Below are 14,470 nucleotides of genomic sequence, written 5' to 3'. Positions count from 1 at the left end.
TTAGTCTTTTTTTTTTTTTTTTTTTTTTTTGCATTCGTTGGATAAATGCAGAGGAGTTACTCTGAGCATTACATCACAATAATTGACATATCAAAGTTTCATTTCTGAGTCTCTGAGGTAGACCAATATCTACTTCTCACCAATAACTAGTCCTTCTTTTTTCCTCGGTCAATATCAAAGACTGTGTGACTGGTCTGGCCAATATAACATGAGCATAATATATGATATTTTGGAGCTAAGGCAGTGAAGAAGGCTGTATGTGTCACCAGTCTGTTTCTTCATGGGGAAGGCATCATTTGAGAATACAGAGCCATAATATAAGGCCACCAAGCTCACAGAGTCACTGCATGCAGGATGGGTATTCTGGAGAATTATATGATTTTACAGAGAACTTTGACTGAATTGAACGCTAATGTTATTATATTAATTTAGGTTGGTTGGCGGACTGATGCCTCTCCTGGGATTGATACCTTTTCTGAAACAACATAATTCTCATCTTAGTTTCTCTTTATCTTCTAACACAATTGCATGCATCTTTCATTTTTTAAATGTATTTCCCAGCTTTACTGATATATAACTGACAAATTAAAAATGTGTACATTTACAGTGTACAATGTGATGTTTTAGTATATGCACATACCTAGTGAAATGATTACCACGATATAGGTAATTCACATATCCATCCTCTCACAGAGTTACCTTGGTGAATATGTCTGTGGTGAGGACATATGTGATCCACTTTCCTAGCAAATTTCAAATATATACCTCAGTGTTATTAATTACGGTCACCATGATGTACATTACATCTCCAGAACTTACTCATCTTTCCCTGGAACTGTACCCTTTGACCAATAGCTCCTCCTTTCCCCCTCCTTCCAGCCACTGAAAACCACTGCAGTACTCTCTGCTGCTGTGAGTTTCCCATTTTCAGATTCTGCCTGTAAATGGGATCATGTAATATTTATTTTTCTATGCCTGGCTTATTTCACTTAGCATAATGTTGTCCAGCTTTATCCATGTTGTCGCAAAAGGCATGATCTCTTCTAAGGTTGAATAATATTCCATTAAATTAAACCCCATTATATTACTTCTATTTAATGGCAATCTTATTCTATGGTGAAGGAAAGGAAACACATATAAAGAAGAGGAAATGTTGCACTCTGGTTTGCAAAGAACCATCACTGCCTAGACATACCTGATCAAGGGACCATGGCACTTGGTACTCCTATTTTTTGCTGCCACAGCAAGAAAAAGAAATAGAGGTGGCATGTCCCTGTGTAAGCTTTCTCAGCAGTGACATTAGTGGAAAGTGGTGTGGGGTTGATGACTCAGCTACGACAGAGCTGGTTTCAGTGGCCGCGGGCTCACTATCGGAGGATGGCAGACTGCAACTGTCTGTGTAGCATCCCAGTTGATTGAATCAGCAGCCATAGCTATGGTGACAAAGAACGACTTCAGCCCGTGTTACAGCAGAAACAGGAGCCAGTAATTCCTCCCTGCAGTGATTTTTTTTCACCTAAAATTTTTACATTCAGGGAAATTTAACCTAAAGTATACACCCTTTAAACGTGACGTTAGGTATGAAAGAAAAGAAATGGGCACTAGGATGAGGAAAAAAAAATACAGTATTTTTAAAAGGTTGCAAATAATGAAAGCACTATAACTCATAAAAATGAAACTTTTATTAATTATCTGCCTGAGAAAATGCTATAATAATTTTCCCATTTTTTTGGCTGCATATTGGTTGATGACCACATCATGTAACAATTTTGAAATATATTCTATATAGAGGATAGAAAGACTTTGCACTCATAGTTGATCAAAATATATTTCTTATAATTTATCATTTGTAAAAGTTAGTTTCAGATTTATTTCATATTATTTAGATTTGATTTGATTCCTTTCAGATTTATTCATCCAAATTTTAGGATTTTTCTTTAATGTTGAAAAATAATAAACCTCTGTCAAGACAGTATTTTATGTGATCTGTAAGATGTGTAGGAATTTTCAAAGGACTAGTTCCTTAGGTCATTCATTCAAACGTTTTTTTCTTCTCTGCTACTCACACTCCAGGGACAGGTTCTGGAGGGCAAGTTCACGCTGTTATAACCTTTAGTCCTGCATGTTTATTTCACAATATCAACACACTGGGCAGCAGGAGTATTCATGGAGGACATTACAATGGTGTGGCTATAGTGAGAGAGAAGACACATTTATAAAGAAGAGAAATCTAGAGGGAAATCACTGCAAAACCACGTACAGTATATCCCATCCAATCTGACTCAGTATATGTTGAACTCAGCTTCCCTTCAACCATATCCCAACCATCACCTTGGTCGGCACAAGCACCACTGCACAGAAGGGAAGAGATGAGAGAATGAATAGGGGAAGCTGGAGAAGAGAAGAAAGAGATGATTGTATTAGGTTCTGCAAAGAAACAGAACTAACAGAAGATCATGTGCGTACACATACCCAAATATGCATGTGGTTGCATGCTAAGAGATTTATCTTAAGGAACTGGCTCACTTGTTTGTGAGGCTGGCAAGTCTGAAATTTATAGGGTATATCAGCAGACAGAAGACTCAGGCAGGGATTGACGCTGCCGTCTTGCGGCAGATTTTCTTGTGGAAACCTCAGTTTTTGTCCTTAAGGCCTTGGACTGACTGAATGAAGCCCATCCACATTAGGAAGGGAAACCTCCTTTACTCACAGTGAACTTATTGTAGCTGGTAATGCTATCTACAAAATAACTTCACAGTAGCACCTAGAATCCTGTTTGATTAACTAAGAGGGTACTGTGGCCTAGACACGCAGACACATGAAATTAACTCACATGCGCAAAATTCACACAAACGAATGACAACATGAACACAGGGCTAGCCCTCAATGATAAATCCATGACTTCCTCCTATAGATTTTGCAGAGTAAAAAAAAAAAAGCAGAATAATGGTGGCTAACTACATTATTGGAAGTCATTGTGTTTTGAAATAAAGTTTCATACTGAATGGAAATCCCACGGTGTATTTTTGTGTAGGGGTGCAACACTGGAACAGCTTGTGGGGAGAGACGGACAGTTCGGTACCTGTGCAGATGACAGTTTTGGCACTTGGCCCTTTATCTTTTAGAAACTGAAACTACATTCACCTTATGAGCAGCACTGTAGGTCACAGATCTGCCTTGGTAGCATTTTATATCTACCTTTTGGTCAAGGAGTCCCTGTATTTGAAAAAGCTGCTATAAATAACCATGGAAACATAACAAAGGATACGGACAGAAGACTCTGAGTCACTAAAAATGACAAGATTCTGATGCCTCACGTGTCTTGCCTTATATTTGCTCTTTATATGCCAAATTCACTTTATAGCTTAACCCTTCTATTAAAAAATATTTTTATTAAAAACAAAAATACAAAAAACAGAAAAACACAGTTGATATTCTTGAATGATGAACTAGAGGATTAAATGCATTATCAGAAGATTGAAGAATCCATGGCAGGGCAAAGCGGTAGAGTAAGATAAAGGTAGGAGAGAGCGGTAATAACAGCTGGAGTGAGGAAGAAAATATATATATTTTTAGCGGAAACAAAATTTATAGTAGGCAAACTAACTTTAGGGCAGTTGAAAGAAGAATTGATTTTTTGTTAAGATGCCAAATCCCCACAGGGATGAGAAAAAGCTGTTAAATATCAATTTACATTAGATAAGAGTTTTGCAATATAATACAGAAAAGAAATCTGAAGCTTTATTCTGTTATTGTAGCAAGCTTATACTTTAGAAGAAAAGAAATCAAATGTATTTATTTAATCCCTTTTGTCACTAATACCCAGGATGAAGAATTCATTTGTAGCTTCTTTTGGTGCTGAGTTGAGTTTTAGAACTTCACATATATTAAAGAAAAATGTAATGCACTTTGATCCTAAGATTTCAAGACGTAGTTTATTTCAATTTATGAAAAAAGGGGGGTTTCTGTATAATTAAAATTTCATGGAAATTGTCTAAAATTTATCAGTTACCAAAATGAAGATTTTTATTATGATTTTTGTTGTTGCTGTTGAGAGAACATATTTACATTTTTTTATATGATTCACATTTCCTTTCACTTTGAGTTACAGAGGTGGGTAAATTTTTAAAATATGTTTTCAGAAACATCTAGGAGAATGTATTAAAACAGTAAAAGAAAAATTTTTGTATTTTCCTTTCAGTTCCAAAGCTGTCTTTGAGCTAATACTATTTAGTAAGATAATGACCAGTTGTAGAATTAAATACATTTTGCCTTTTAAACTTTTCTACTCCTGAAAAGGTAGATGATAATATGAAATGTAAGAAAACTCAATGAAAAGATATAGCCTACTAAGAATTGCATCATTTATGTTTAATAAACATTTCAGAAATCTGGATAATTGGTGGCCACTCAGAATTGGGGAGGGCGGGATATGCTACAATCTGGAAGAATCTTAAAAACACTGGGCTGAAGGAAAGAAACCAGACATTAAAAAAATTACGTATTGTATGATTCCATTTCTATGGAAAGTCGGAATAGGAAAATCCACCATGACCAAAACATTGTTTACCTTTTCTCTGTTGCAAAGTTAAGGAAGGCCTGAAAGCCTAGCACCAGCAAGTACATGCTTCTTCATGGAAATGACACAGATATCTACTTACATATTTACGTTACATCTATTTCATAGGACAAACCAAGTAATGTGGACATGACTCCCACTGTAGGGGGTAACACAGGGCAGATCCCCATGCTCTCAGAAGGAGGAGAGCCACATATCTCCATGAGCAGTAATGAGTTCTGAGACAATGTACTTTTTTATATGCATTTTTAGCTATGATCATGTTTAACTTAATCACAAAGTTAATCTTAATTACTGAAAATCATCAGTTTTCTTAATCATCAGTTAATCTTAATTACTGAAAATCATGTTTTATAAACATGTTAAGAATGAATATAATTTTGTAAAATCTCTCTGTCTCTATCCATCTCTACTCGTATCTATCATCTAATTGTATCACATTTTGTTGCATTCAGTGATGAAGCCTGAAAAATATACATAATTATAATCCAATAGGTTATCTCCCATTTATGAATAACACATTCTATTCATATACTTTTCTAGAGTTTTTTCCATCAATTTTCTAAAGTGCATATTGATGATAAACAATATAATACAAAATGTAATTTTTCATGTGATTAGTGGTTTTGAATTGCACATCAACTTTTTGGCTCTATAGTAAACCAGTTTTTGAACCTATAAATAGTAGTTTGTAGTCAATGTTAATGTTTAAATAAAGGACAGAATAACTATGTCTCTTATAACGATATGTACATGAAATTGGAGTGATAATATGGTTAAAATCTTTTATGGCCGAATAATGAGGCCCAGTGTGCCCAGTGTGGAGATACACACACACACACACACACACACACACACACACACACACACACTTTAATATATGTTTTAATTGTAATGGATATTTTTGTTTCTTCATTTAATTTAAAATAATGTTATTTTTTTTAAAATATGAAGCAATAGATAGTAGAGGATAGAGTAGTGAATAGGATTAGAAGAGAAAAGGACATGTACCAGAACCTAGGGGAGAGTCCTACAGATGACATCACCTTGATAGAAGCACTGATACAGTCCAGAGTCAAAACTACCCCACGGTGTTGGGTCATAGATGGACCCAGAAGAATAAACACCCTGACATTAGGAGCTCCCTATCTCCTTCTGGGGTTCCCATTGTTTGAAACTGCCTGAAAAGAAGTTGTCATATAGGTCAGGTTTCAAGACTGATGAGTGGCATGGGGAAGTAAACTGATAAGGCAAACAGTATGATCACTAACTTACACTTTGAGGAAACCTATTGCAAATATTTTTTATGAAAACTTTTTTATATAAGTAAAGAGAAAAAGAATACTTTTACAAAGCAATAGTGGTTAGAAAACCAGGTTAAACTGATACTGTACTGGTAAGGAAGTATAACTTTTGTCCTGTGAACAATTATTTTGGAATGAAAAAATGATGATTCAACATGCATACATATATATGTACAGAATAGCTCCATAAATTTTTGTCTTTTGCCCGTGTGGGGAGCACAAAATCTAATCTGTACATTTAAAATGGACAGATAAATGTGAAAGAGACGAAGTGTCCCTTTTATCTGATAAATTACAAGCAATTAAAACTTTTAGAGACAATTTATTTATAACACTGAAGCTGTGAAAAAATTGAATTTGACCAATTAAATAAGTAGGCCAATCTATAAGATGACTTTAGAGAAAAGAAGAAAAGACAGGGGTTAAGTAACTATTTTCAATATGGAAACAATGCATTTTATTTGCATGTAGATTGTAATTCGCTTCATTGCATGCACACATTAATTGTGGCAAAGATTACTTGCTGAGCTACACCTATTTATGTTTCCTTTCCATTGTGCAGAGCTGTGTGGGGGAGTGGTTCACTTGTCAGGCACTCTAACTCAGGTCACTACAACCATGATAGCATTGCATGCTGGGAAGTTGATGGAAGTCATTGAAGGTCTAAGGTGGTGACTGCACAATCCCGCAAAGGTTTCTTGTCAAACCATTGAATGCAGTGGATTCTGAGGACCCGGGCAATTCTTGAAGTCACTAAATAAAAAGAACTTGGGTCCCAGAGTCACCACTTAGCGGAGAACTGTCTAGAGGGACCATTTCCAAGAAAAATTAGCATTTTACTTATCATCGGAAAGAAAAAAAATCCATTTAAATGCTCTGAGATCTTGGGCTTGTTTGTTTCAGTAGATAATGCCAATTGTCCAGTCTAAAACAGTAATCAATATTAATCAAAATACAAAAAGGAAGAGAAAACATGATGAAAAAGAGGAGTCAGCAGCAATTCTCGACATAATTACTATTTATTAATTCTTATATACACCATATACATAATATCCACATTTTACATAAACACTTGGTGTGTACACTTTATATACAACAAAGTGAATGTAAAAGTTCGGTGTGCAATCTGTTGTTAAAAAACATTCAACAGGTTTGATTGCTTTCTTTCAGATATTGTATTTTACAGTTCTTATGTGTACATTTGATTCTATTTTTATAGATTCAATGTTTTATGGAAATTATTTTCATCCATTTTGTCTATCATTCCTATATTACATTGAGCATATTATTAATAAGACTTTGTTTATATTCCCTTCATTATTTGGATTGTCACTGTGCTTCTATGAATTACTAGTCACATTTTACTTGCCTTTTTGTATGTCTAGTTATTTTTTAAAGAACCATGGAGGCTCCAGAAAGTATTTACTTATTTATTTTTCTTGCCAAAGAACGCTTTCTCTTTCCCCTGTTAGAAGACAGGGTAAAGAGCTGATCTCAAATTAGACAAGGATGGAACGGGATTGTTTCTGGGTTGCACTTTTCGTAAGATTCAATCTACATCTGCTTTGTGTCTGTTCCTGGGGGTGTGTTCTTGTGACATTTCAATCTTTGGATTGAGAGTCTGTCAGATCTCTTTCTTCATCCCTGAAAATCTGAGAGATTCTGACCTACAGACTTTATAAGTTTAGCTATCCAGTTTCTTGGCTCCTCTTACTTCTAAATCTTGCAGATATGTTGAGGCAGATATGTGTTTTGAGGCAGGCTCCATTTATCTGCTGCGACATATGCTAAGTACTACACAATCATAAAAGATAGTACTTGGTTTACTAGCAAACAAAGCCACCTGCCAGCAGATCCAGATTCAGAATTTGTCCCTTGGGGAAAACTGGCTGTACTTGGGTATTCTCGAGTTGTCTGTTTCCTCCATCAGCCCTATCATTTCAAGATACAATTTTTTCTTACTTTCAGTTGAGTCCCTTAGCATAGACCAAGTCTGATCCACAGCCAAGTCCTTCCTTGGTCCCTACTCAAAATCAGTAAATGCCACCAAGAAGAAATAGCCAGCGATAGGATAGTCAGTTCACCTAAGAAGAGTCTCCCATCACTGATATTTCAATTGTGTTCATTATCACTTCCACTGCTCTTTGGTGTCTTTAAAATTATGACTTTTACAATGGATCGAGCTTTTCTAATTGTTATAGTGGAACAGTTAAGGTTGTCAGGATCTTCAGAACATAATATAAACATAAATAAAATACATTCTGAGAGTCATATATATATGTGTATGTATATATATATATATATATATATATATATATATATATATATATATATGAACTACATGTTTTCCAAAGGTCATAAATATATTAATAGAAATTGTATCACTATAACAGCTTATAATTGATCTCACTGCTTCAAATCTTTACCTCCTCACATTAGAGTACAATCGCCCAACAGAAGAAGGCATAGTCCTTTAAAATACAAATACATTTGTGGTGCTTCTCCAAGTTTTCTGGTGGCTTGTGTGCATGCTGAAATAAACCCCAAACTCTTCCTAGGGCTTAAAACCTTGTATTATCTGATTTCAGACTGCTATTCTGACTTTTTAATTTCTAGCAGTTCCAATAGGAATCACATATCAATTAAAAATAGGTTCTCATCTTCAGGCTTTCTTAACATGTCTATCACCCAAGATTATGATGCCTCCATCCAATCTCTCTCCTTCCTCTTTGACACATGCCTAACACACACTGATCATTTTTATTATCTTTGAAAATGCCAAGCTTATTTTCACCTCAATTCTTTATTATTATACTTGCTTGTTCTTAGCCTAGAACTATTAAACTAGTAACCTAATTATCATTTAAGAATCAAATCAAATGTTACTTCCACAGAGAAGACTCCCCCAAACACCTTACTTAAATGAGCCTCTTCCCACCGTGCTCAACTATTATATTATTTTACTTCCTTTAAAATACTCAACCCTATCTGAAATTACCTTGTGTATTTGTCTGTTCTTTACTGCATACTTCCAAAAGTAAGAAAAGCTACAAAAAATTTTCTTGTACTGTTCCCTTTTGCCATTTGTCAAATTATTTCTAGAGTATGTATTTGCAGCAGATCAATTTTTATATCAAAGTTCATATTGCCTTATCTTGTCTTTGACTCATTTTTCTGTTTTAGAGAAAGATTTTACCAATCTATATCCTACCAGCAGTATGTGGAATTTTAAAGTTATGAACTACAACACAAAGAAAATATAAAAATATTATGGTATTCTTCACTCTGTTTAAATTCCTTGATATTCAGTATTTAGTGATTGAATATTTTTGGATATTTGCATCAGTAGAGAAAAGTTAAATTTAAATTTCCCTGGTATCACAATTTAGTATGCCCAAGAAAATTTTCAACATAATGTAGAGAATATTTTCCATATGTACACAGTTCTATATTTATATACATCCTAACTGAGATTCAAGATTCAGTCTATATGGAGTGAACCATTCAAATTCAAACCTGTACAATGAGATAATAGTAGCTAAAATGAAAATATTTTTACACTTTTAAAATACTTCTGAAACAAATTTAAATTAATTAATTGATTATTTCCTTAGCTAGAGTAGATGGCTATCAAAGAGTTCATTGCATTTTAATTCTAGAAACTGTATTTATTACTGAGGAATGTTATTTCTTAGTGAGGCTAGTAACTGACATATGCAGTTTTCACCCAAATGTTGATTTATGAGAGGTGTATTCAGTATTTTTATCATATATGTATGTATATATATATATATATATATATATATATATATATATGTGTGTGTATATATATGTATATACGTGTGTGTATATATATATATATATATATATATATATATATATATATATTGCTTCCCTTCATGTTTATGACTTCTGAAAACTCCCTAATGGGGCAGAAATTTGTTTCTGTTCTGCCAATATGAAAAGTAGTCATTAGAAATAAGAAAGGCCCTGACTATCCCCCTTCTCAACTATGACATCTTCTAAATAGGTATTTTATGCAGCTAAAGTATTTTCATTAATAACATCTGCTGCTTTTATCATTAAATCACACCCATTGCTTAATACCTGGAGCAGCAAAAGTATGAGAATTAGTTGAAAGAGTTGCAAATTAAAGAAGAAAATTAAAGCTTCGAAAGTATATATTATCACAATAATCTTTCATAGCAGGCAAAATCACAGTTATCCTCTAGCCATACAAGGGATACATCAAATTCCTTAATAATGGAGAGAATTTAAATCAAAGGAAATTATTGAGGGAAAGTTAAGTGTATGTTGTGTTGTTGGGTTAAATGAACACTAAGAAAATTAACGTAATGAGTCTCATAAATGTAATAAATTTAATCCGAGATCTGAATTTGAAATAGAAGACTCATTTCCAAGTAACTATGTCTGACCATATATAAGGCACTAGATGCCTTATGAGTAAGGAATATCTAAACAAAATTTAAATATTAAATTTAGGTAACATAATCTAATATACGTGTGTATATATACATATATGACATATTTTATATATACCGTATTTCCCCCAAAATAAGACCTAACCGGAAAAATCAGCCTTAACATGATTTTTCAGGATGCTCGTAATATAAGCCCTACTCCCAAAATAAGCCCCACTTCAGATCATCGGTCAGACAGACGCATTTAGTATGTCCATTGCAACGCACAATGGACGTATTGAATTATAAAATAATAATATTAATATATAACTAAATATAAATAAATAACATTACCTACATTAATACTTAAAATAAATGATAATATAAATTATAATTAAGTATTTGTAAATACCCAAGCGGGTTCCTTCGGATGAGAGGTAAACGCCTATGTTAACAGATGAACTCAAGACTTATCACCGAATGACCAATCATAGTACAGACACATCGCTTCTCGACCTTTTGGCTAAGATCAAGTGTAGTACAGACACAATGCACGAATAAGGTGCACACTTGATAACGAACGGATGTGGTTGTGTCTAATGTGAATCTTCATAATTCAATATGTTGTGTATTGTAATGGACGTACTTAATGCACTTGTGTGAAATAAAGAAACGTTTTCTGCATTTTGGTGCCTGCAATTTTTTGTCGCTTTAGTATGGACCGTCATTCTTAATTGTCATCATTGTTGTTGCCACTCCTGTCTCGTAAGTCTTCAATTAACGCTTGATTTAATGTTAGATATAAAGGGAATAATATTTTGACCCCCACACAAGATGAGTGCAAAGAAAGAGCTATTCTGTCAAGTACAAGAAAGGAATCTTGGAGGACTTCCGGGGCAAGAACCTTATGGCTTTCTGCAAAGATAAGAAGTTAGATCTCCGAATGGTCCAAAAATGGCGAGCAGAGTATGATAACCTCAGTCAACAGGTGGATGAGGGAAATGCTAAGAAGCCCAAGTGTGGATCAGGTCTCAACCATTATTTCCTGAGCTAGAAGACATCATCTGTGAATGGACTGATGACAGGAAAGCAAAGGCTTTGGTTGTGCACAGGACTGATATTCAAGCATTTGCCCTTGCAATGGCACCAGTTAGAAATATCCACAGAAGAATTCAAAGCATCACAACACTGGCTGGATGGCTTCCTTCAGCCATATGAACTGTCTCTAAGATTGACAACACTGTTCAAGCTGGAAGATACTGAAGTTATTAAACGTGCACTTGCATTCAAGTCCTTTGTTGATGGCATCGACTTTTCTAAATACCAACTCTCCAACATGATTGTGCTGGATGAAACTGCAGTGTTTATGGGCCAAGGATCTTAAACGACAATTGATCAGAAGGGCGCTTCGCCAATCTACATTCCCTCCACTTGTTACGAAAGTGCACGTGTTACCTGTATTTTTACAATTCGTCTGGACGGAAAGAAAGCCCCACCTCTAATCATCACTAAGGGCAAGAAAGATAAGCTTGAACATGTTCCAGGCATTTATGTTCTTTAAACTGAAAAAGCCTGGTGCACAGAGCAGTTATAAGGAAGTGGGTTGATTTAATTCTGCCACTTGTTTTGTGAGGTGGCCAAAAAGGTCTGCTAGTCTGGGATTCAGCCAGCACTCACTGCACTAAAGACATGAAGAACATCCTTGCAGAGAGAAGAATAGATCAAATAATGATTCCCACAGGAATGACTGCCTATCTCCAGACTCTTGATATTGCAATAAACAAGCCATTCAAGGACCATTTGCTCATGGAAATCAATGACGACATTGAAAACAGAAGGGAGATAAATGAGCGTGGAAACTTTGTGAAGCCTAGTCTGTAAGAGGTCGTGACTTGGGTGAAGAATTCATGGGATAAAATCACTAATAGCTATGTTGCCAATGCACAATAAGCAGGATACATGGACAAGAAGTGCTCATTTAAGGAGAGCTCTACTACTGTACATGAGAGATTTGGGATAATGGTTCTACGGGAAATGGAGTCACAAGAAATTCAAGCCAGAATTTGGCATTTGTAGAGTTATGACAATGTTCCAGAAGATGACATGACTGTATTTGAATAAAGGTAGACTTTTGTACATGAATAAATGAATAAATGTAGATTGTTGTACATGAATAAATGTAAATTGTTGTACATGAAAAAATAAGACATCCCCTGAAAATAAGCCCTAATGTGTCTTTTGGGACAAAAATTAATACAAGACCGAGTCTTATTTTTGGGGAAATATAGTATACACATACACACACACACACACACACACACACACACACACACACACACACAATGTGTGTGTGTGTGTGTGTGTATATATATATGAAAATATATAAATAAAAATGAGTCTGGAAGCCTATTTAACTTGAGAATGTGAAGAATACAGAACAAAGAATACACTAGAAGAAATATAAATAGGTCACCATAGAAATTATATTGTATGAATATCCTTGTTTTTAAAGCCCCCTTTTACTCTACAGTAAATATAAATGAGAACTATATCTTGCTCTTCATGCTATTCACGTATGATATTACTAATGACTTCACTTATTTTTTGTGTAAGATATTAAGAGTAGGGTGATCCTAGAAACCAAAGTCAAGTTGCACATAGTTGCAACAGATTGATCATAGTCACTCCCTTATCTTCTGAAGTAGGTTCATATGTATTAGATTAGTAGATAAATCTATCCTTGGTTTGTGGAATTTCTAAGTGAGATCTTTTGATACATGCTTGGCTAAATCTCAGTTTTGTCCTCATTTATAGATTACTGAGAATCCTTTTGTCCACTAAGATTACCATCTTCATGTTCAGAATTCATAGGTCAGTTCCCTTAGACTGCACATTCCCTCCACCATTTTCTTTGGATGTATTTTCCGTAACATTACCAACACTCTCAATGTATTGGTTAAGTGGCTAATAAGTCCTCTGTATTAAAAGTTTGAAACATTCTCCAGAATTTTGAGATATATTTAATGAATATACAATTAATTGTAGATTATTTTTCCAAAGATTGCTAAAGTGTTAACTTTCTACTTTTCCAACTGAAAATTATTAGGTGATATACATAGCTTCATTAGAAGTAAATATATATATATATATATATATACACACACTTATGTGTATGTTTCTTTGTATTACGTTCCTAATTTTTAATGATGCCATTATTTTTTTAAATGAGTTTCTATTTGAATACCATGCAATTTAAATTGTATGCTAATACATATAGGCTTCAGAGAGTATTAAGACACATATCATTATTCATCAACTAAAATTTTATTCAGGATCTGAAATCAATGGCAGGCTTAATGCTTTTTTAAATAGATAGCACAGTTTTAATTAAAAATGTCAGCAATGTAATTACTCCTTAAGCAAAAGGCCACAGAGAGGAAAATTGGATGATACTTAAATTGAGCATATGAGAAAATTAATTTGCGTTAAAAAAGTAGCAATTAAATATTTCCATGGCAGCATGAGACATCACAATTTTACGTCTTTCACTCCTTTGCAAAATAAATGCTATTGAACTTATTTACTTTAAAAGAAAACTGTAAATCTCTAGAAATACAGAAAGTACCAATAGTTGCAAAATCCAAACATGCATGTTATCCTAAAACATTTCTAGGGTAATTCATATTGTCCTTAAATCTTCAAATCATTTGTTTCTTCATTCCAGAAATAAATTATTCAGACTAAAATTTTATGTCCCCTTCAAGATAAAAAATGCTGACATTTCTATATAATTTTTCCTAGATGGTTGCCAAAAATGTGTACTGCTTGATATCTGAGCAGACTGATCATTTAAAGTTTAGTAAGCAGGAAGAAACAGTTGTCTTTACCCTAAATTCTATTACATACACTCTGTACAGGGATTCTTCATTCTCAGTATCCTTCTACTGTTACTTATAAAAAGACAATCTCAAAAGAGGTAACATCCATTTATGTATAATCCTGACATAAAATACTCAAAGGAGAAGCATTGGATTTATTGGATTGAAAGATACCTTGTTTTCTCAATCATACTTGTTGCACTACGATTTTATAAATACCAAGGACATATGTTTAGATATATTCTACAGAGGGCTTCTAGAGTGAGTTTGACATAGTTACCTTGAGTA

This window comes from Rhinolophus sinicus, chromosome 17 (genome assembly GCF_057876585.1).
Source record: "Rhinolophus sinicus isolate RSI-liver-muscle chromosome 17, RSI-T2T, whole genome shotgun sequence".
Taxonomy (NCBI): Eukaryota; Metazoa; Chordata; class Mammalia; order Chiroptera; family Rhinolophidae; genus Rhinolophus; species Rhinolophus sinicus.
The sequence above is the reverse complement of the archived record's forward strand: the minus strand, read 5'-3'. Positions refer to the sequence as shown.